The sequence below is a fragment of the Podarcis bocagei genome (assembly GCF_964188305.1).
Source record: "Podarcis bocagei genome assembly, chromosome: W".
NCBI classification, from domain to species: Eukaryota; Metazoa; Chordata; class Lepidosauria; order Squamata; family Lacertidae; genus Podarcis; species Podarcis bocagei.
Genome location: NC_138131.1, coordinates 60,549,642 through 60,572,522, shown reverse-complemented (window position 1 = coordinate 60,572,522; position 22,881 = coordinate 60,549,642). Strand labels below are relative to the sequence as shown.

The following is a 22,881-nucleotide window of genomic DNA, read 5'->3' as shown; positions in this document are numbered from 1 at the left end:
ATCGGCGATCCCACTCAGCGTGAGAGGGACACACCACTCCTCCCTCCTCCCTGCCTCCCTCAGGGAGGGGGAAAGAGACAGACAGAATTCTATTTACATCGCTTTATTTCTGTCTTTGCAGCAGTACAGAGAAACGCGTCTGCACTCATCAGACTCCAACAGTAGAGAGAAAAAACTCCACCCCTGTACTTCCAGTCCAGGTCAGATGACACTCTGAGCTAACATCCGGTGCTCAGAACAGTGAATAGACTGCCCCTTCGTTCCCATGGTACAGTCCCAAACATCAACATCCTGTTTTGCTTTGCAGCCACCTGCAGCTCGCTCTCACATTGCTGCTTTTTTCCTGACATATCATATTTTGATATGATTCTTGATCAATCTACACCCCTGCATCCCTGTTCCATTCCTCTCTTCCTCACATGTCACGTACACAGCAGTTGCTTCACCAGGCAGGCATCATGGGCCATAAAGATAGTGGGCAAGTTTCTTTGAAGCAGTTTCTTATATATTAATCTTAGGATGTTAATCTTAGGGCCAGGAAACAGATCTCACATGAAGGTGATAATGATCCGCTGTCCTCCTGGTCATCCTTCTTATCATATGTACTGATTGTTTATTACCTCCGGGGTTGCCATATGCTCTTTGTAGTTCTGTTCTTTGTTTACCCCAGAAATATTTGTGCTTAATTAGTTTTAGTAGTTTAACTTGTCCCCACGTGGGTTTGTGGAAATGCTCAGAAGAAATCTGATTGGTTCTTACGAACACTCTGTAAAAAGTTCTTTTGTGAATAAAACGGCCTGGGCCAGGGGCTGCACATGGACAGGCACAGAGAGAGAGAGAGACGATTTATATGCACCCTTCCCAGAGTCTTGCTGGTTCAAGCCTCTGTGTGTATTCTTATTAATCAGAGTTCAATCCTTCCTTTACTTTGCGAACGCAACAGGAGGGGTAGTAGGGTTGCTGGGTTTAGGGAGTTGACCTGTTTAATAGTGACATTGTATGGAGTTAACAGGAGGGCTTCATAACGGTTTAGACGTGGGTTTGAGAAGTGGTGGCAGCCCCTTAGAGCTAGAAGGGTTGAGACTGCGTGGGGAACGTGTATTGTGATCTTATGTCCCAACACTGTCTCTTGAGCCTTTTGAAGGAGGAGTGCAGTGGCAGCAATGGCTCTCAAGCAACTCACTGCTCCCTTTGCAGTATTGAGTTATAGACTGTAATATGCCACTGGCCTTTCTTGATCTCGGAAGGGCTGGGTAAGAACTCCTGAGGCTACCCCCATTTGTTCATGAATGAATAGGTTGAAAGGGATGCGATAGTCCAGGAGGCCCAAGGCGGGGGCAGATCGTAATTCCCTCTTAAGGCTTTCAAAGGTGTTATAGGCTTCCTCTCCCCAAATCAGTTCATCAGGATGATCTTGGCGGGTCATAGTGGACTGGGGTTTAGTTATTTCGCTGTAGCCGGCAATCCAAGCTTGGCAGAAGCCTGCCATACCAAGGAAGCCTGGCAATTGTCTCTTTGTTTTGGGGAGGGGGATTTTGGTGACTGCCTCTATTCTGTCAGTTGGTAGGCTTTGGGTGCCTATCCCCAGGATATGTCCGAGGTATTTTACTTCCTGCTTGCAGTATTGCAGCTTCTTAGGGGACACCTTGTGTCCTTTATATGCTAGCTCGAGAAGGAGGTGTTTTGTGTCTAATTTACACGCCTCCTCGCTGGTAGAACATATTAAAATGTTATCTACATAGAGCAGATAGGTAGACCAGACAGATGTACATCCTGTAAATCCTGGTGTAATATTGCAGAAAATATAGCGGGTGATTCCGCATAACCCTGGGGTAGTCTGGTCCAGGTTAGTTAACTAGGTCCCCAGGTGAAGGCGAAGAGGAATTGACTCTCAGGGGCTAGAGGGAGACTGAAGAATGCATAGCATAGATCTGCAGCGCTGTACCATGTAGTTCCTGCCAGGAAGGGAATTTAGAAGGGAATTTGGGTTGCCCACCACTGTCTCAGGTCCTGAACAAATTGTTCATTCACCCACAAATAGCAAAGCGAAGTGTAATAAGGCTAAACAAAGCAAAACAGGTTGTTTTGGGTTCCATCTACATAGAAAGAAGAATCCTCTGTGGGCCTGAGGTGTTTGAGATGGCCTGAGCATTGCTTGCACCTGAAGCAGCTTGCACCTGAAGCAGTCCAGGCAGCTCCGTGGGACACGATTCAAGAGAAGCTCCGCAACCACTACGCGCCAAAGCCATCCAAGATTGCTGCCCGCCATGCGTTTTACCACCGGAACCAGGCAGCGGGGGAGTCAATCAACAACTACACCACCACCCTGCGACAGGCTGCAATGCACTGCAAGTTCTGAGACTTAGACGATGCCCTGATGGATCGATTCGCCTGCGGGGTCCGGGACATCTGTCTGCAACGGTGTCTCCTCACCAAACCAGACCTCACGCTGCAGAAAGCCATTGAGGAGGCCGTGGCCTCGGAAGCTGCTGATCCTCAAGCCAGCAGCCCACGTCTTGCTAGGAAGCCAGTTCCAGTGCATCATGAAGAGGCCAGCAGTGATGAGGCATCCTCCAGTGAAGACGATGACGTGCACCAGATAAAGCGGGAGCGCAGGAAGTTCCAACAGAAGTCCAAAGGTCAATCGGAATATGCCGGCTGCGGAGGCAACCATTCCCGTGCCAAGTGTCGATTCAGAGATGCCATCTGTCGGAAGTGTTCCAGAAGGGGCCACATTGCTAAGGTCTGCCGATTGGCTCCGTCCGGCACCCCCCCTTCACTGCCTCACAAGTCCAAGTCTTCACTCCAGTCCGCCAAGGAAAGCTGTTTCGCTCTCACCAACTGCCACTGCCCGTCTGGAACCACTATTAGCCAAACCGACTCGCCTACGCGACGCAAGCTAAACGTCACGGTGCTCATTGAAGGAGCTCCATGTGACATGGAGATTGACACTGGGTCTGCCCTGTCCATCGTGTCTTGGAGCACCATCAAAAGACTGGTACCCAGAGTGTCTAAAAGGCAACTCGACTCTCACCGTGTACACCTGAGAGACTACCAGGGAAACAACATTCCCGTGGTAGGCGTTGGCCGGTTCCAGATCACCTTCAAGGATTTTTCAGGCCTGCTCTGACTGGTGGTGGTCGAAGGTCAGCGGCCAAGCCTCCTAGGGCTAGACTGGTTTGATGGAAGTCACCAGCATCAACCGCATCTCTAACGCAGAGACTGAGGATCTGGTCAAAGACTTTGCTGAGGTTTTTGACGGCACTTGGGGCAATATACAGGTACGCCCATCTCCTTTAGCCTTGATCCACAAGTCGCCCCCATCAAGCTAAAGCCACGCCGGGTTCCCTTTGCTCTCAAGGCTAAGGTGGATGAACAATTGGACAAGCTGATCGCCCAAGGAGTTTTGGAGCCAGTTGACCACGCCAAGTGGGAAACCCCCATCATCACGCCTGTCAAGCCGGATGGGTTGGTGAGAATCTGTGCCGACTACAAGTGCACAATCAACAAGGCACTTCAGCAGCACGCTTACCCGGTTCCTATTGTTCAACACCTGCTGCGTTCCTTGGATGAGGGTAAGGTCTTTGCTAAGCTGAACCTTGCCCAAGCCCATCAACAACTGCCCGTCGATGATGCCACCGCTGAAGCCCCGACAATCGTCACCCACCGAGGGGCATTCTGTTGCCGCCGTTTGTAATTCGGAGTAAATGTGGCTCCTGGGATCTTCCAAAGCCTTATGGAGCGTCTCCTGCAAGGGCTTCCGGGCATGGTACCATATTTTGATGATGTCTTGGTGTCCGCAGACTCACACCAGCAGCTGTTCGAGCGCCTCCACACCGTACTGACCAGGTTCCAGGAGGCCGCGCTCAAGGTAAAGAGGGAGAAGTGCCAGATCGCCGTTCGCAGGGCAGCAGTTGAAGAAAGAGCAAAAAGGGTTTTCTTGTGTGTGTGTGTTTCTTTGTGGCTGATTAGCTGTTCTCCCTGTGCAAAGGTCAGAGGGGGCAGGGTTTCTGTTGAGGCAGGTGATTAGCTGTGGGAAGAGCTTATCAGAGCTTGCAGGGCAGCAGCGCGCGCAGTTTGATCCATCGTGTAGATTTAGGGGAGCTAGTCTCAAAAGTTCGTTGGGGGAGACCTAGGGTTTTTTTTGTGGGAGGAGTTATTTGTCCTGTCTTCACGCTTTTTATGATGGAGGACCGCTGTAGCCACCCCCAATGACACATTCTCAAGATGGAGGGGGAGGGAACAGCTGCAGTCGCCTGCGGTTCCTGCGCAATGTTTGCCATCTTGCCAAAGGTTGCAGGCAGCTTTACCTGTAGCAATTGCATGTTGATTGCCCTCTTAAAAGACAAAGTCCAGCAACTGGAAGAACGTGTAGCTACGCTCCAAAGAATTAGAGAGCTGGAGCTCTTCTTGGAAGCAACAGAGCACACCGTCTCCACCAAGGAGGAGACAGGGGACTCCCCTGAGAAGGAGGCTAGTTCAACAACACAGGAGCCAGATATATGGAGAAACGTGACTCAAAGAAGTAGGAGGCCCAGGGTTCGCTCTGATTGTTTAGAAATACACAATCGCTTTGAGGTCCTCTCCCCTAGCATGGAAGACGAAGAGCAGACTCCATTTGAGGATCTCTCCCTCATTACAGTCGATCAGGTATATGAAGACGAGCAGCAAAGTCAGTCCTCAGGGAATGTGCAGGCGACCTTGGAACGGACAGCTCACGGAAGAACCCCGACCAAACCTAAGAGGAGGCGTGTAGTGGTGATAGGGGATTCCCTACTGAGGGGAACAGAAGCAGTGATCTGTAGGCCTGACAAGATGTCTCGGGAAGTGTGCTGACTCCCCGGGGCTAAGATCCAAGATGTAACTGAACGACTGCAAGGAATCATAAAACCCACTGACAAATACCCCTTCCTCTTGGTTCATGTGGGAACCAATGACACTGCAAGCAATAGCCTCCAGAAGATCAAAAGAGACTACGAGGCCCTCGGCAGGAAATTGAAGCAACTAAATGCACAAATTGTCATCTCATCTGTCCTCCCAGTTGAACGACGTGGCCCAGGGAGAGAGGGAAAAATAGTGGAAGTGAACAGCTGGCTTCGCAAATGGTGTAAACAGGAACGGTTTGGATTCTTAGATCACGGACTGCAGTTTCTTGAAGATGGACTTCTGGCAAGTGATGGGCTGCACCTCACAACGGTTGGGAGAAATGTTTTTGCCAAGAATCTCAGAAACCTCATCAGGAGGGCTTTAAACTGACTAATGTGGGGGAGGGAGACAGTGCTCCTGAAGGTAGGAGTCTATCAATTGATGAAGATGATCATCCAAATGTCATAGACCAAATGGAGCAAACAGCACGCAGACCTAGTGGTGGGAGGAAAAAATCCTTAAATAAGAGACACGGGGGAATGATTAATGGACTTCAATGTCTGTACACTAATGCACAAAGCATGGGAAATAAACAAGATGAGCTTGAGCTCTTGGTACAGCAAACTAAATATGACATAATAGGCACCACTGAAACCTGGTGGGATAAGTCCCACGATTGGAATGTAATAATGGGGGGATACAATCTATTTCAGAGAAACAGACCAGACAAGAAAGGAGGAGGAGTGGCGTTATATGTCAGGGATGTGTATACCTGTGAAGAGATCCAAGATTTAGAACCTCAAAGCCAAAGTGAGAGCATTTGGGTCAAAATTAAGGGAGAGAAGAATAACAGGGACCTCATTGTGGGAGTTTACTATAGATCCCCAAGCCAAACGGAGGACATAGATGATGCCTTCCTGGAACAGATGGCCAAGCATGCAAAAGGAAGGGAGATAGTAGTAATGGGGGACTTCAATTACCCACATATTTGTTGGATGACAAATAACATATTTGCTGGCAGGAGACAAACTGTAGCAGAACAGAAATGGTGCTGCATGCAACAAATAAGAGGTTAGGATAGAAAACGATACCTAAGCAGCCCAGTCTCACTCTCCCTTTCATACATTGAATCACCTGGGTATGGAGGGGGAAGGGATGCACAGAGCTCATAAACATAATCAATGTAGCCTACATTTATCAATTGAGAGCATAATGAATGTGGTTTGATGGCATGTTAGAAGGTACATTAGTCATCCCAAGCTGACAAAATCCAAAACTGCGATCTAAATTGGATTTATTTATTTACTTACTTACGCAAAGCAAGTAACATGTAAACAAGTTACATAGACTGCCCTATAAATTCACTCTTTGGAAGGCTCTTCAATATACACTGGTAAAACACAATATTAAAAACAGCTCTCTCATTTTGCATTTCATTCTCAGTGTAAATAGAATAGTAGCAAGGAAAATAAATATTTATGGAGCTTTGTAAAAAAAAAAAGGTAATACTTATAAAATTATAAAACTATTTCTTATATGAGCAAAAAGAGCATCTTAGCCTTCTTCCCAATAATCTTCTGTAACAGAAAGCGAATTAAGTGGTGGGGTGAGAAACACTTCACTAGTAATGCACACTGGAAGGAGGAAGGATAGAGAAAGGATTTTGCCAAGAACCAAGGCAGACCCCCTGTCTCACAAAGGAGGGCTATCTAGTCCCCCTCCCCAATTACCTGACCCTGGCATAGCCCAAACGTGTTCAAAGTTCATCAGAATCTCTCCCTCTGAAACAAGCTATTTACACCTGCTTCCTGACACTGTGTCACAATGGAATTATTTGGAGGTGGGTCTACCCAAAGGGGCAAGTCACCTCTGTGGCCTGTGAGTCCACCCTCACTCTTTGAGTAAACAAACTGGAGGTGTGCCATGAGAATACTCAGAGTGACGAATCCCAAGACTGAACTGTGGGGCTCTGGGTTTGTCGGTGGTGACCAGCTCCGCATTGTAGTCAGGGGGTCCTGGTGTATAGTTCTTGCTGGAGGAAGCAAACCTTTGGGAGATGCTGTAGGATGGCTGGTGGCACAGGTAAACATCTGGTTCAGGTATGGTATTCATTGCCGGGCCAGGCCCTCTCACCAGGTCTTTAGCATAGCCCCACACAGAGGCACTGGATGCCATTGAGAGGCAGGGAGCTGCAGGTTTGACAGGCAGCTTTGGACCCAGTGTCTGTGGAAGGGTGTATTGGTTGGGTGCTGGGTTTGGGCTGCTCACCCAGTAGTGCGTTCAAAGGCCCATAGTGTACGCTGGTGCATTCGACTCTTCAAGTGGGTGTATCTTCTCCACGTAGTACTCATTTGGGGCAGGCGTACAAGATATAACTGCAAGCCAAGAGCAGATAGGAGGTGACACCCCTCACTTGGTGCTCCCCACTGTCGAGCATGTGGATAAACCTGTGGATACTGTTGGGAATCAAGCCTTTATCAGGAGAAACTGGCAACTCTCCAGGCACCTGGCTTGATCTCCTGATGACCTCCCTGTCTGCATTGCTAGGTCGCAATAGGCGATCCTTCTCAGCGTGAGAAGAACACACCCCTCTTTCCTGCCCCCCCCCCCGGCAGGGAAAAGAGATAGACAGAAACGTATTTACATGCCTTTATTTCTGTCTTTGCAGCGTTACAGAAAAACACGACTGCTCTCTTCAAACTCCAACAGCCGAGAGACAAACTCCACCTGTACTTCCTGTACAGCTCATATTACACTCTCAGCTAATTCCGGCGCCCTCTGCACTGTGAATTGACTGTCCCTCTGTTTCCCATGGAACAGTCCCAACATTCCCATTATGTTTTGCTTTCAAGCTACCAGCTCGCGGCCGCATTGCTTCTATATCGTAACATACTCCCCCATATGAATCAATGTGCGCTGCGAGCAAAGCGTGATCCAGAGAAGAAAACAAACAGTTGTTATACATATAACACTCCCCTGTTGTTTCAGTTCCACCCTTGGAACTACCCGCCACTGGTTTTCCCAGTGTACCTCTCTGGTAGTCTGACTTCCAAGGAATGAGTGCATCTGCATTACCTTGGCTAGGGAATGTAGTGTTACACTTAGCAACTCCCTGTTGTGTCTTTGTCTCTGACTTAGACACAGCTTCAACCTGTCTTGACTTGTCAACAATAGTAACACATGCAACAGCTAAGTTAGCAAACTCTTTTGAATACCTCTTGGGTGGTACACCCTTTGTAACTCTCTCAGACCTACGTATGAGGTGCTGATCCTCTTTGCTCACTGGTTCAGTCTCAGGACTCTTTGGAGAACCAGTTCCAATAGTAAACAGTGGTTCATCCTTCATTTGTGAAGGTCTAGCCATTGTGTGAGATTTCCTCTCAATGACTGTGTCAACTGAGCTCTTTGAGCTATCACTGTCACTCTGAGTACCACTGTAATCAGTAAAATCATCATCAACATCTGAATTGTCCTCAGTGGGAAATGTGTGAACAATTACTCTCTCCTGTTCAGGAGCACTCTCTAGAAATTTTCTGAGAATCACCTGACCAGATTCAGACAAAATTACTCTGTAGAGACCCTTTTCATAACCCACAAAAATGCCTCTAGCATTCTTTACTCCACCTGGAGCTTCTGTCTTCACATGAGACCCAAAAACCTTAAAATGGGCAACACAAGGTTTTCTACGGAACAGCTTCTCAAAAGGAGAACTTCCCAAATCTTTTGAAACCTTTCTCAATCAAGACTAACAATAACACAATATCGACTCCGCCCAATACTCATGTGGCAAATGTGAACTCAGCAATTGTGCCTTCATGCCATTTTACAATTCTTTGTTCACTTGCACACAGACACTTCTGTTCCATGCTTCTGCAGAAACAGCAGTCTTGTGTCTTGTGCCTTATCCCTTTCTTATCCAGGAAATCCTGAAAATCCTGTAAAAGAAAAACTGGCTTTTCATCTGTGAAAAGACAATCAATGTTAGCATTATGAACATTCTTAACCTTGTCACAAAATTCTTTAAACCTTTCTAAGGCTTCTTGTGGTTTCTGCAATATATATACCCACACATAATGAGAGAAATAATCCACACACACAAGATAATATCTTGCATTGCCTCTAGATGGTGCTAGAGGACCAATCACATCAGCATACACTCGCTGAAAAGCTTTGATTACTTGCGTCGTCTTCTGGACGTTTTTTTTTGGGGGGGAGTTATTTGTCCTGTCTTCAAGCTTTTTATGATGGAGGACCTCTGTAGCCACCCCCAACGACACGATCTCAAGATGGAAGGGGAGGGAACAGCTGCAGTCGCCTGCAATTCCTGCGCAATGTTTGCCATCTTGCCAAAGGTTGCAGGCAGCTTTACCTGCAGTAATTGCATGTTGATTGCCCTTTTAAAAGACAAAGTCCAGCAACTGGAGGAACATGTAGCTACGCTCCAAAGAATTAGAGAGCTGGAGCTCTTCTTGGAAGCAACAGAGCACACCGTCTCCACCAAGGAGGAGACAGGGGACTCCCCTGAGAAGGAGGCTAGTTCACCAACACAGGAGCCAGATATATGGAGAAACGTGACTCAAAGAAGTAGGAGGCCCAGGGTTCACTCTGATTGTTTAGAAATACACAATCACTTTGAGGTCCTCTCCCCTAGCATGGAAGACGAAGAGCAGACTCCATTTGAGGATCTCTCCCTCATTACAGTCGATCAGGTATATGAAGACGAGGAGCAAAGTCAGTCCTCAGAGAATGTGCAGGATGTTAGGATATTTCCGTTCCACCTTAAAGGGAGCAGGCTTTGGGGAGTCACAGAGTCTGCGCATGTCCTGATCACAGGATGTTTTTGTTCAGATATTCCTTTCGTTTTTGTCAGATGGTCAGAGACGCTGACTGAGAATGGACGTGTTTTCTTTTGTTCTGTTCATGTTCTAAATAAAGTCTGTAAAAATGCTCTTCTGCTCTTCTGCGGTGCAAGCTTTTGACTGTGCTTTCTGCTGAAAGAGGGTGCACCAAGCCCTGGAATGTGGCTAGGAATTCCAAAGGCTTTGTGCCCCTAACTGTTGGATCCATTAGTGTCCATCATGAGCCCCCAAGCCGGAGTTCTGGACGTCCATCGGCCTCCCGTAGTCACGCAGATCCAACAGTTAGGGGCACAAAAGCCTTTGGAAATTCAGGCTGCATTCCTAGGCTGGTGCACCCTCTTTCAGCAGAAAGCACAGTCAAAAGCTTGCACCGCAGAAGAGCAGAAAAGCATAAAGTCTGTAAAAATGCTCTTCTGCTCTTCTGCGGTGCAAGCTTTTGACTGTGCTTTCTGCTGAAAGAGGGTGCACCAAGCCCTGGAATGTGGCTAGGAATTCCAAAGGCTTTGTGCCCCTAACTGTTGGATCTGCGTGACTACGGGAGGCCGATGGAATCTCCGAACTCCGGCTTGGGGGCCGTGATGGACGTTATCTCCCTGGCAGTTTCCCAACAACAAGGTTTCGGGCCCAGATTCATAGCACCTACAGGAGAGTAAAGCTGCAACAGACTGCGTTTGAGGTATGTTGGGGGAAAAGCGAAAGGAAAGGGACGCTTTTCTGTTTTACCTCGCAAGGAGCCTTTGATCTCCGGCAAGGCCTAATTGGCCTGCGAGCTGAGCCAAAAAGGCTTCGTGATTAATGGCTGCCAAGATAAGGAGTCTCTCGAGTTAAAATAGACTCACGGCTAATTGTAAAAGCTGGAATGGAGTTTTTCCACGCTTTTGAAGCTTCAGAGGCCACTCAGTGCCCAAAGGCAAATGCTGAATGCCCTAAGTTGGATGGGCAGAATTATGAAACCTGGGCAAAATGGTGTGAGAGTTTGCTGCGTCAGTTTGGGGTGTGGCATGTCGTTTCTGAGCCCCCTCCGGTTCCTCTGACAGAGAGATGGAAATCGCATGATTCGAAAGCGATAGACGTAATAGTCCTATCCGTATCTCTTGAGGAAATTAAGACGCTGGCTGGCAACACCACTGCACGTGGGATGTGGACTGCTTTGATGAAAGCTCACAAGCCAATAATCCCAGCCCAGAGTTTGACTGCATCGGAGGTCCTAGCTGTTTCCCAGAATGCGAATGAATGTAGGGATGCTGAGGGCACCGGTTGCAAGCTGCAGGGGGAGCTGACCGTCACGTCATCCCAGGCAGCATTCCAGCCTCCAGGGGGAGCCAAGGAGTCGGCAGCTGAGAGCTCTGGTTCTCGTGAGAACCAAGGCCATCGCCTTTGCAGAGGCCGGAAAGGCAAAGGTAAACACAGGCAGCCGCCTGCAGATGGCCAGGAGCAGAGGGAGGGTGAAGAGCCCGCGCAAGGGAAAAACAAAGCGTTGTTTGCTGGCTCAGCTTCACCAAAGGCTAAAGGCACGTCTGCTGACCAGAAGCAGGGGGGCAAGCTGCAAAAGCCCACACCAGTGGAAAACAAGGGTTTGCTTGCTGTAAGGACTGCTCCAACAGCCAAAGGCAGCTTTGTTGTTGATTCAGGCTGTACCCGCCACATTTCGAAGGATCGCCATCTCTTTATCTCCTTCAAGCCTCAGGAAGGTGAGATCCACCTGGCTGATGGAAGGACGTTGCAAATTGCAGGAGAAGGGACTGTGAAACTTGCAAGTCTGCACACTACCATCAGTAATGTACTTTTTGTTCCAGGAGCTGCAAGCAACTTGCTGAGCGTCCCACAGCTTACTGGGCGTGGTTTTCAGATTTCCTTCAAGAGGAGCGTCTGTGTCATCAGTAAAGGAAAAGAGGACTATTTGCATGCAAAGTTTATGGATGGTTTGTTCCATATATCTTATGATGACACTGCTGTTGTATCTAAGGCTGATTCTTGTTGTGTTGCACAAACTAACAAAGTTCTTCATGCAGGTTGCATTCACGATGCGCATCGAAGATTTGGTCACCTCTCTTGGAAGGCACTGGCCAAGATGCCAGAGGTGGTTGAGGGTTTGAACATCAAACCCTGTAAATTTCACATGAAGTGTGTATCTTGTGCAGAGAACAAGGTGAAGGTTGCTCCAAAAGGCAAGGAGTCTAGCAGGCAGGCTTCCAAACCCTACCAGCTAGTACATGCGGACCTGGTTGGTCCACTTGCGCCCTCTTTAGGAGGAGCAAGGTACTTCATGATTCTGATTGATTCTTTTTCCAGGTACATTCATGTGTATTTGCTCGAACAGAAATCGCAAGCGTTTCCGAAGTTTAAGGCATTCTGTGCTTGGTTGGAGAATGTGCACGGTAAACGTATTTCTTCTTTGTTTACTGATCGGGGCGGGGAGTTCACTTCTCAGCAGTTTGAAGCTTTCCTGACTGAGAAGGGAATCCAGCATGACATGTCAACGCCCAGATCGCCATGGATGAATGGTCTTGCGGAGAGAGCAAATCAAACATTGCTGCAAGGAATAAAAACCTTGTTGCATGATGCCAATCTCCCTGATAAGTTTTGGGGGAGGCTCTGGGGAATTTTGTTTACGCGTTTAATCGCAGATTGTGATCACCCATTGGTTGTACCCCCTATGAGAAGATGTTTGGCAAGAAACCCAACACCAAACACATGAAAATCTTTGGTTCGGACATGTGGGTACGCACACAACAAACCAACAAGCTTGGGAAGCGTGGGGCACATGGTTTGTTCATGGGGTACGAAAAAGGTGCATACAGGGTATGGATGACTGACTCTAAGTCCATTAAGTTCACAAGGAGTGTTGAGTACAATCCTAAGTGGGGGGAAAATGTGGGAATTTTCCAGAGTTACCCAGAGGAGGATGAAGGTGATGTCAAGCAAGCAGCTAAAGATGAGAAAGCTGCTGCTGATGATGATGAGGATGAAGATGATGATGATGATGATGATCAGAGCTCGGATTCCAGTTCAGTGGGCGGCGCTGCTGCTGATGTCAGTGAAAGTGATGACACAGCAGACTACCAGAGCGCAAAGGCCTCAGTCAGACCATCTGATGCGTCTGACAATGAACTGGAAGAACCACTGTTCACCATTGGTCACTTTTCTCCTAAGAAAGAGGAGATGAGTCCAGAAGACTTGCGTCTAGTACGTAGGTCTGAAAGGGCGACCAAGGGCAGACCTCCAAAGAGGTATGCTGATGAGTTTGCTAAGACAGCAACTGCTGTTCTTGGTAGCTCAGAGAAGGTATGGGAACCTTCAAGCTTCAAAGAGGTTCAGGAGTTAACCTCTAAAGATGCTGAGCCTTGGCTTAATGCCATGAAGGCTGAAGTTGATTCCTTGAACAGGAACCAAACTTGGGAACTGGTACCGGTAGTCCCAGGAATGAGACTGGTTGGCAGCAAATGGGTCTTCAAGGCCAAGACAGACCAGAATGGCAAGGTAGTCAGACACAAAGCCAGATTGGTTGCCAGAGGTTTTTCACAGGTACCAGGACAGGATTACCACGAGACCTACTCTCCCACAGTCAAATATGAGAGCATTCGGCTAATGCTCAAGATCGCTGCGGAGGAGAAACTGCATGTTACCCATCATGACATTAATACAGCTTTTTTGTACGGGGTTTTGGGGGAGGAGCTGTACATGCTTCCACCTGATGGGATGGAGATACAGAAGGGAATGGTCTGTAAACTGCGGAAATCCTTATATGGTCTCATGCTTCCACCTGATGGGATGGAGATACAGAAGGGAATGGTCTGTAAACTGCGGAAATCCTTATATGGTCTCAAGCAGAGTGCCAGGTGTTGGAACACAAAACTCACTGAGACATTGCTTTCTCTAGGTTTTCACCAGGGCAAAGCTGATCCATGTGTGTTTGTCAAGGAGGAGGGGCAAAACAAACTGTATTGTTTATGTTTTGTTGATGATCTTCTGATGTTTTGGAAGAATCAGGCATTTTACCAAAGCACCCTAGCTCAACTGAAGGAGCACTTTGACATGAAGGATCTTGGTGAGGTATCCAACTATCTTTCTCTGCAGGTGGAGAAGGACCAAGCAGGTAATTTTCTGGTACACCAAACACAGAAAATTGCTGATGTATTAACCAGGTTGAATTTGGTTGATGCAAACCCAGCAGACACACCGATGGTGACAGGTTACCAGGTAGACAGTACTGCTGAAGCGTTTTCTGACACAACGCTATACAGATGCATTCTAGGCAAGCTAAATTTCATTGCCAGATGTTCAAGACCTGACATAGCTGTAAGCTGTAATCTGCTTAGCAGACATGCCAACAATCCTACGGTTCAGGATTGGAAAGCTCTGAAGCGCATAGCCCGCTATTTGAAAGGGACTATGCACTACAGGCTGAGGTTCACCAGTCAGAAGACTGGAGGTCTTGAAATCTTTGCAGATGCAAGTTTTGGAAGTGACACCACGGATGGTACAAGCACTTCTGGAGTATGCTACATGTACAACCACTGCCTGTTTGACTGGTTGTGCAGGAAGCAGACAACAGTGAGCCTAAGTTCCTGTGAAGCAGAACTCAATGCTCTGTCATTTTCACTCATGGATTGTGAATGGTTGATGCAACTGTTTAAGGACATCAGAGTGTCTGTGAAATGTCCTGTACAAGTGTATCAAGACAATAGATCTTGTTTGGCTTTGCTGAACTCGGAGAGTTGCAAGCAGAGAACCAAGTACCTGCAGATTAAGCTACATCGTGCAAGAGAGTGTATTCAGAAAGGACTGATTCGGGTGTCCTACATGGCAGGAAATGAAATTCCTGCTGATCTGTTGTCTAAGGTTGTTAACAAAGAACAACTTAAGGCTTATGTACAAAGGTTGCAATTGGGTGAACCACAGGTACAACAGGTTACACGGAAAGGGGGAGGATGTTAGGATATTTCCGTTCCACCTTAAAGGGAGCAGGCTTTGGGGAGTCACAGAGTCTGCGCATGTCCTGATCACAGGATGTTTTTGTTCAGATATTCCTTTCGTTTTTGTCAGATGGTCAGAGACGCTGACTGAGAATGGACGTGTTTTCTTTTGTTCTGTTCATGTTCTAAATAAAGTCTGTAAAAATGCTCTTCTGCTCTTCTGCGGTGCAAGCTTTTGACTGTGCTTTCTGCTGAAAGAGGGTGCACCAAGCCCTGGAATGTGGCTAGGAATTCCAAAGGCTTTGTGCCCCTAACTGTTGGATCTGCGTGACTACGGGAGGCCGATGGAATCTCCGAACTCCGGCTTGGGGGCCGTGATGGACGTTATCTCCCTGGCAGTTTCCCAACACAGGCGACCTTGGAACGGACAGCTCATGGAAGAACCCCGACCAAACCCAAGAGGAGGCGTGTAGTGGTGATAGGGGATTCCCTACTGAGGGGAACAGAAGCAGTGATCTGTGGGCCTGACAAGATGTCTCGGGAAGTGTGCTGTCTCCCCGGGGCTAAGATCCAAGATGTAACTGAACGACTGCAAGGAATCATAAAACCCACTGACAAATACCCCTTCCTCTTGGTTCATGTGGGAACCAATGACACTGCAAGCAATAGCCTCCAGAAGATCAAAAGAGACTACGAGGCTCTCGGCAGGAAATTGAAGCAACTAAATGCACAAATTGTCATCTCGTCTGTCCTCCCAGTTGAACGACGTGGCCCAGGGAGAGAGGGGAAAATAGTGGAAGTGAACAGCTGGCTTCGCAAATGGTGTAAACAGGAACGGTTTGGATTCTTAGATCACGGACTGCAGTTTCTTGAAGATGGACTTCTGGCAAGTGATGGGCTGCACCTCACAACGGTTGGGAGAAATGTTTTTGCCAAAAATCCCAGAAACCTCATCAGGAGGGCTTTAAACTGACTAATGTGGGGGAGGGAGACAGTGCTCCTGAAGGTAGGAGACTATCAATGAATGAAGATGATCATCCAAATGTCATAGACCAAATGGAGCAAACAGCACGTGGACCTAGTGGTGGGAGGAAAAAATCCTTAAATAAGAGACACGGGGGAATGATTAATGGACTTCAATGTCTGTACACTAATGCGCAAAGCATGGGAAATAAACAAGATGAGCTTGAGCTCTTGGTACAGCAAACTAAATATGACATAATAGGCATCACTGAAACCTGGTGGGATAAGTCCCACGATTGGAATGTAATAATGGGGGGATACAATCTATTTCAGAGAAACAGACCAGACAAGAAAGGAGGAGGAGTGGCGTTATATGTCAGGGATGTGTATACCTGTGAAGAGATCCAAGATTTAGATCCTCAAAGCCAAAGTGAGAGCATTTGGGTCAAAATTAAGGGAGAGAAGAATAACAGAGACCTCATTGTGGGAGTTTACTATAGATCCCCAAGCCAAACGGAGGACATAGATGATGCCTTCCTGGAACAGATGGCCAAGCATGCAAAAGGAAGGGAGATAGTAGTAATGGGGGACTTCAATTACCCGGATATTTGTTGGACGTCAAACTCAGCCAAGAGCATAAGGTCAAACAGATTCCTCACTGGCCTTGCAGACAACTTCATTGTCCAGAAAGTGGGAGAAGCAACAAGAGGAACAGCCATTTTAGATCTGGTCCTAACCAATGTTGATGACCTGGTTAGTGGGGTAGAAGTGGAAGGATCATTAGGCGCGAGTGATCATGCTCTTCTGAAGTTTACTATACAGCGGAAAGGAGCAGCCAAGCATACTAGGACTCAATTTCTTGACTTTAAGAAAGCCGACTTCATAAAACTTAGGGAAGTGCTGGGTGAGATCTCATGGACAGCAATACTAAAAGGAAAGGGAGTTCATGATGGCTGGGAGTTTGTTAAGAGGGAGATAGTAAAAGCACAACGTCAGGCAATAACAATGAGACGGAAACATGGAAGGTGCCTAAAGAAGCCAGGGTGGCTATCAAAAGAACTTTTAACTGAATTAAGATTAAAAAAGCATGTGTACAAAAAATGGAAAAGGGGGGAAACCACCAAAGAGGAATTCAAACAAATAGCCAGCACGTGTAGACACAAAGTCAGAAAAGCTAAAGCACAGAATGAACTCAGGCTTGCTAGAGAGGTTAAAAGCAACAAAAAAGGCTTTTATGGGTATGTTCGTAGCAAAAGGAAGAACAAAGAAACAGTGGGGTCACTCAGAGGAGAAGATGGTGAAATGCAAACAGGGGACACAGAAAGGGCTGAACTCCTCAATGCCTTCTTTGCCTCAGTCTTCTCCGATAAAGAAAACAATGCCCGACCTGAAGAATTTGGAGCAAATGATTCAGCAAAGGAAACACAGCCCAGAATAACTAAGGAGATAGTACAAGAATACTTGGCTAGTTTAGATGTATTCAAGTCTCCAGGGCCAGATGAACTGCATCCAAGAGTATTAAAAGAACTAGCAGATGTGATCTCAGAACCACTGGCAGTCATCTTTGAGAATTCCTGGAGAACAGGCGAAGTCCCGGCAGACTGGAGGAGGGCAAATGTTGTCCCTATTTTCAAAAAGGGGAAAAGAGAGGACCCAAATAATTACCGCCCAGTCAGTCTGACATCAATAGCAGGGAAGATTCTGGAGCAGATCATTAAGCAAACAGTCTGTGAGCACCTAGAAAGGAATGCTGTGATCACCAATAGTCAGCATGGATTTCTGAAAAATAAGTCATGTCAGACTAACCTGATCTCGTTTTTTGACAGAATTACAAGCCTGGTAGATGAAGGGAACGCAGTGGATGTAGCCTACCTTGATTTCAGCAAGGCATTTGACAAGGTGCCCCATGATATTCTTGTAAAGAAGCTGGTAAAATGCGGTCTTGACTATGCTACCACTCAGTGGATATGTAACTGGCTGACTGACCGAACCCAAAGGGTGCTCATCAATGGTTCCTCTTCATCCTGGAGAAGAGTGACTAGTGGGGTGCCACAGGGTTCTGTCTTGGGCCCGGTCTTATTCAACATCTTTATCAACGACTTGGATGATGGACTCAAGGGCATCCTGATCAAATTTGCAGATGACACCAAACTGGGAGGGGTGGCTAACACCCCAGAGGACAGGATCACACTTCAAAACGACCTCGACAGATTAGAGAACTGGGCCAAAACAAACAAGATGAATTTTAACAGGGAGAAATGTAAAGTATTGCACTTGGGCAAAAAAAATGAGAGGCACAAATACAAGATGGGTGACACCTGGCTTGAGAGCAGTACATGTGAAAAGGATCTAGGAGTCTTGGTTGACCACAAACTTGACATGAGCCAACAGTGTGACGCAGCAGCTAAAAAAGCCAATGCAATTCTGGGCTGCATCAATAGGAGTATAGCATCTAGATCAAGGGAAGTAATAGTGCCACTGTATTCTGCTCTGGTCAGACCACACCTGGAGTACTGTGTCCAGTTCTGGGCACCACAATTCAAGAAGGACACTGACAAACTGGAACGTGTCCAGAGGAGGGCAACCAAAATGGTCAAAGGCCTGGAAACGATGCCTTATGAGGAACGGCTAAGGGAGCTGGGCATGTTTAGCCTGGAGAAGAGGAGGTTAAGGGGTGATATGATAGCCATGTTCAAATATATAAAAGGATGTCACATAGAGGAGGGAGAAAGGTTGTTTTCTGCTGCTCCAGAGAAGCGGACACGGAGCAATGGATCCAAACTACAAGAAAGAAGATTCCACCTAAACATTAGGAAGAACTTCCTGACAGTAAGAGCTTTTTGACAGTGGAATTTGCTGCCATGGAGTGTGGTGGAGTCTCCTACTTTGGAGGTCTTTAAGCAGAGGCTTGACAACCATATGTCAGGAGTGCTCTGATGGTGTTTCCTGCTTGGCAGGGGGTTGGACTCGATGGCCCTTGTGGTCTCTTCCAACTCTATGATTCTATGATTCTATGATTCTACACACCTGCGAAAGAAATCATGTTAGATTCAGATGCATTACAATTTATGCAATCATTTTGATTAAAAGTCAACAAATACAGCCCATCTTTCTCTCTGGCAGAAAGATACAGCTCTCCATCTTTGAAGATTTTGCAGCTTTCTCTATCATAGGACAAAGTCAGTCCTTTCTTTGTGATCTGCGAAACACTCAGCAGATTGAACTTTACATCAGGAACCAAATACACATTGTTTATAGTCAAGTTCAGACTTTCAAGATGCACAGTTCCAAACCCGGTCGCTTTCAGCTCCTGGCCATTGGCCTGTTTCACAGTGAAGCTTTGCTTCTTAAATGTTGAAAACAGATCTCTGTGCGATGTCATGTGCTGTGTGCATCCCGTGTCAAGAACAAAAGCGTTCTCCGTTGAAAATGCGGCTTTTGTTGACAGCAATGCTTTTGCAGGTTTCTTTCTTTTTTTAAAAAAAAAATTATTAGAGTTTCCAATTTTTACAAACAAAAAGAAAAAAGAACAAAAAAACCCAAAACACATAAATTTCACAGCTTATTTTCTCATAACATCTTTCCCCGACCTCCTCATACCTCCCCTTCTTGTATATCCAATTCAGATTATTCATACAGCAAATCCTTATCTGAAAGCATTACAGCTTAAAAAGAAAAAGAAGAAAAAAAGCCTTATTTTCTTAGATTATTATAACTTTGAATAATAGAAAACCATTTTATCAAATTCCTTTTACCATTACAGCTGAAAACCGCTTAATTTCAATCCAACATCATTCAACATTCCTTAATTTTGCAGTATTTTTGTAAATAGTCCTTAATTTTTTCCCAATCTTCCTCTGCCGACTCTTCTCCCTGGTCACGGATTCTGCCAGCCATTTCTGCCAGTCCCATACAGTCAATCAGCTTCATCTGCCATTCTCCCAAAGTGGGCAAATCTTGCGTCTTCTAATACTTTGCAATAAGTATTCTTGCTGCTGTCGTTGCATACATAAAAAAAGTTCTGTCCTTCTTTGGCACCAATTGGCCAGGAGAAAGGCCTCTGTTTTTTTCAGGAAGGTATACTTAAATACCTTTTTCAGTTCATTATATATCATCTCCCAGAAAGCCTTAATCTTTGGGCACGTCCACCAAAGGTGAAAGAATGTACCTTCCATTTCTTTACATTTCCAACATTTGTTATCGGGCAAATGATAGATAGATTTTTGCGAGCTTGACTGGGGTCATGTACCACCTGTAAATCATTTTCATAATATTTTCTCTTAAGACATTACATGCCGTAAATTTCATTCTGGTGGTCCACAACTGTTCCCAGTCAGCAAAATTAATATTATGTCCAACATCTTGTGCCCATTTAATCATGACAGATTTAACCGTTTCATCCTGAGTATTCCATTTCAACAGCAAGTTATACATTTTTGACAAAATCTTGGTTTTGGGTTCTAACAGTTCTGTTTCCAGTTTAGTATTTTCCACCTGGAAGCCAACTTTTTTATCCAAATTGTAGGCCTCCATTATCTGATAATAATGGAGCCAATCTCTCACTTTACTTTTTAATTTCTCGAAACTCTGTAATTTCAGTTTATCTCCTTCTTGTTCCGAAATTTCCCAATATTTCGGCCATTTGGCCTCCATATTGAGCTTTTTCTGGGCCTTTGCTTCCATCGGTGACAACCACCTTGGGGTTTTATTTTCAAGTAAATCTTTATATCTTATCCAGACATTAAACAATGCTCTTCTGACAATATGATTTTTAAATGCTTTATGTGCTTTAACCTTGTCATACCACAAGTATGCATGCCACCCAAAAACGTTATTAAAACCTTCTAAATCCAAAATGTCTGTGTTCTCAAGAAGCAGCCATTCTTTCAGCCAGCAAAATGCCGCTGATTCATAGTAGAGTTTAAAGTCTGGCAGGGCAAATCCACCTCTATCCTTTGCATCAGTTAATATTTTAAATTTTATTCTGGGCTTCTTGCCCTGCCAGACAAATTTCGAAATATCTTTCTGCCACCTCTTAAAACATTCCATCTTGTCAATAATCTGCAAGGTCTGAAACAAAAATAACATTCTAGGCAATACATTCATTTTGATCACTGCAATTCGGCCTAACATTGACAATTTCAAATTTGACCATATTTCTAGATCTTTTTTGATCTCTGACCAACATTTTTCATAATTATCCTTATACAAATTCACATTTTTAGATGTCAAATAAACCCCTAAGTATTTCACCTTCTTGACCACTGTCAACCCTGTCTCCTCTTGGAATTTCTCCTTTTCGGTATCTGTTAAATTTTTTCCTAAAACTTTGGTTTTTTGTTTATTCAACTTAAATCCAGCTACCTGGCCAAACTGTTGGATTATTTCTAGAACCTTTTTCTCTCTCTGCCACTTCTTGAAACAGTCCATTTTGTCCAAAATTTGCAATGATTGAAACAAAAATAACATTCTTGGCAATACATTCATCTTTATAACAGCAATTCGACCTAACAAGGAAAGCTTCAAGTCTGACCAAATTTCTAAATCTTTTTTAACTTCCGTCCAGCATTTTTCATAGTTATCTTTAAACAAATTTCCATTTTTAGCTGTCATATTAATCCCCAAGTATTTCACTTTCTTAACCACAGTCAAACCTGTTTCATTCTGGAACTTCTCTCTTTCCAATGATGTTAAGTTTTTCTCCAAAACCTTAGTTTTTAATTTGTTCAATTTAAATCCTGCCACCTGACCAAACTCTTGAATTAATTCTAATACTCTTTTGGTACTAGACTCTGGCTCCTGTAACGTCAAAACTAGGTTACCTGCAAATGCTCTCAATTTATATTGTTTAGCTCCGACCTGTATACCTTTAACCTGCCGGTCTCTTCTGATCATATTGAGCAGAACCTCCAGGACCGATATAAAAAGCAATGGGGAAATTGGGCACCCCTGTCGTGTTCCTTTTTCTATCTTAAATTGTTCCGTAACCACATTATTTACAATTAATTTAGCCTTTTGTTCAGAATATATTGCACCTATACCATTTTCAAAACCTTGGCCTACCCCCATACCCTGCAAGTTCTTTTTCATAAAACTCCAAGATATATTATCAAAGGCTTTCTCTGCATCCACGAATATCAAAACTGCTTTAGTGTTTATATTCACTTCTAACTTTTCCAAAATGTCAATTACGTTCCTCAGATTATCAGATAAATGTCTTCCCGGCAGAAAACCCGCTTGGTCCTTATGAAATGGTGTAAAGAAAATAATCTCATGCTTAACACCAAAAAAACCAAAGAACTCATAATTGACTTTAGGAGAAAGAAAAGTGTATTTTTACCATTGCACATAAATGGCGAGGAAGTGGAGAGGGTTGGTAGTTTTAAATACCTGGGCATTTATATCTCGGAGGACCTCTCATGGACTGCAAATATTAATATGGTTGTGAGGAAGGTGCAGGGGAGGTTGTATTTCCTGAGAATGCTCAGGGGACTGAATCTATCCCAGCACCTACTTCTGTCCTATTATCATAGTACCATTGAGAGTGTCTTAACCTATAGTATATTATCGTGGTATGGGAGCAGCTCTGAAACGGATAAAAAAGCTTTACAGAGAACAATTAAAATTGCCCAGAATGTTATTGGGCTCCGACTACCAACCCTGGATGAGATCTTCACGTCTCGCATTTTGAAGAAGTCACATAATATCCTGAGAGATCCCACCCACCCTGCTCACAACTTCTTTGAACTATTGCCTTCGGGCAGAAGATATAGGACAATGAAAACACGAACCACACGCCTTCTGAATAGTTTCTATCCAAGAGCTCTGACTGCACTAAATAATGATCTCAGGGCCAGCTGCAAGGTTTAGCAAGCAGAGAGTAGGAAGGAATGAGATAGGTTTTAGGTTATGTTTTAGGTTATGTTATGCCTTAATAGGTCATGTTATATTCTGGATTTTATGTTTTTATAGATTATGTTTGAATAGGATGAGAGTGTCGGAGATATGTGCAAATGTATATGTGAACCCAGTCTTTGGGTGGGTGTTTGATTTTCGTTGTTGTGTATACTGTGTATATACGGACAATGACAATAAATTTATCTAAATCTCTTCAATCAGTACTTTTTTCAGCCTCTTAGCCAAAATATCAGCAAAAATTTTGTAATCCACATTTAATAAGGATATGGGACGGTAGTTCTTAAGTTGAGTCTTTTCAGTCTCTGTTTTCGGTATAAGTGGTTCCTCTTCATCCTGGAGAAGAGTGACTAGTGGGGTGC

General features: G+C 45.3%; 1 pseudogene across 1 annotated transcript in view; it reads right to left on the bottom strand.

Annotated features, from left to right (window-relative positions):
* Positions 1 to 6,491: 6,491 nt before the first annotated feature.
* Positions 6,492 to 22,881, bottom strand: part of LOC308578202 (protein CIMAP1C-like) — a 39,165-nt pseudogene continuing 22,775 nt past the window's right edge. The window contains exon 4 of the transcript in view: positions 6,492 to 7,241. The product of the transcript in view is annotated as a protein CIMAP1C-like (transcript). The remainder of the gene's footprint in view (positions 7,242 to 22,881) is intronic.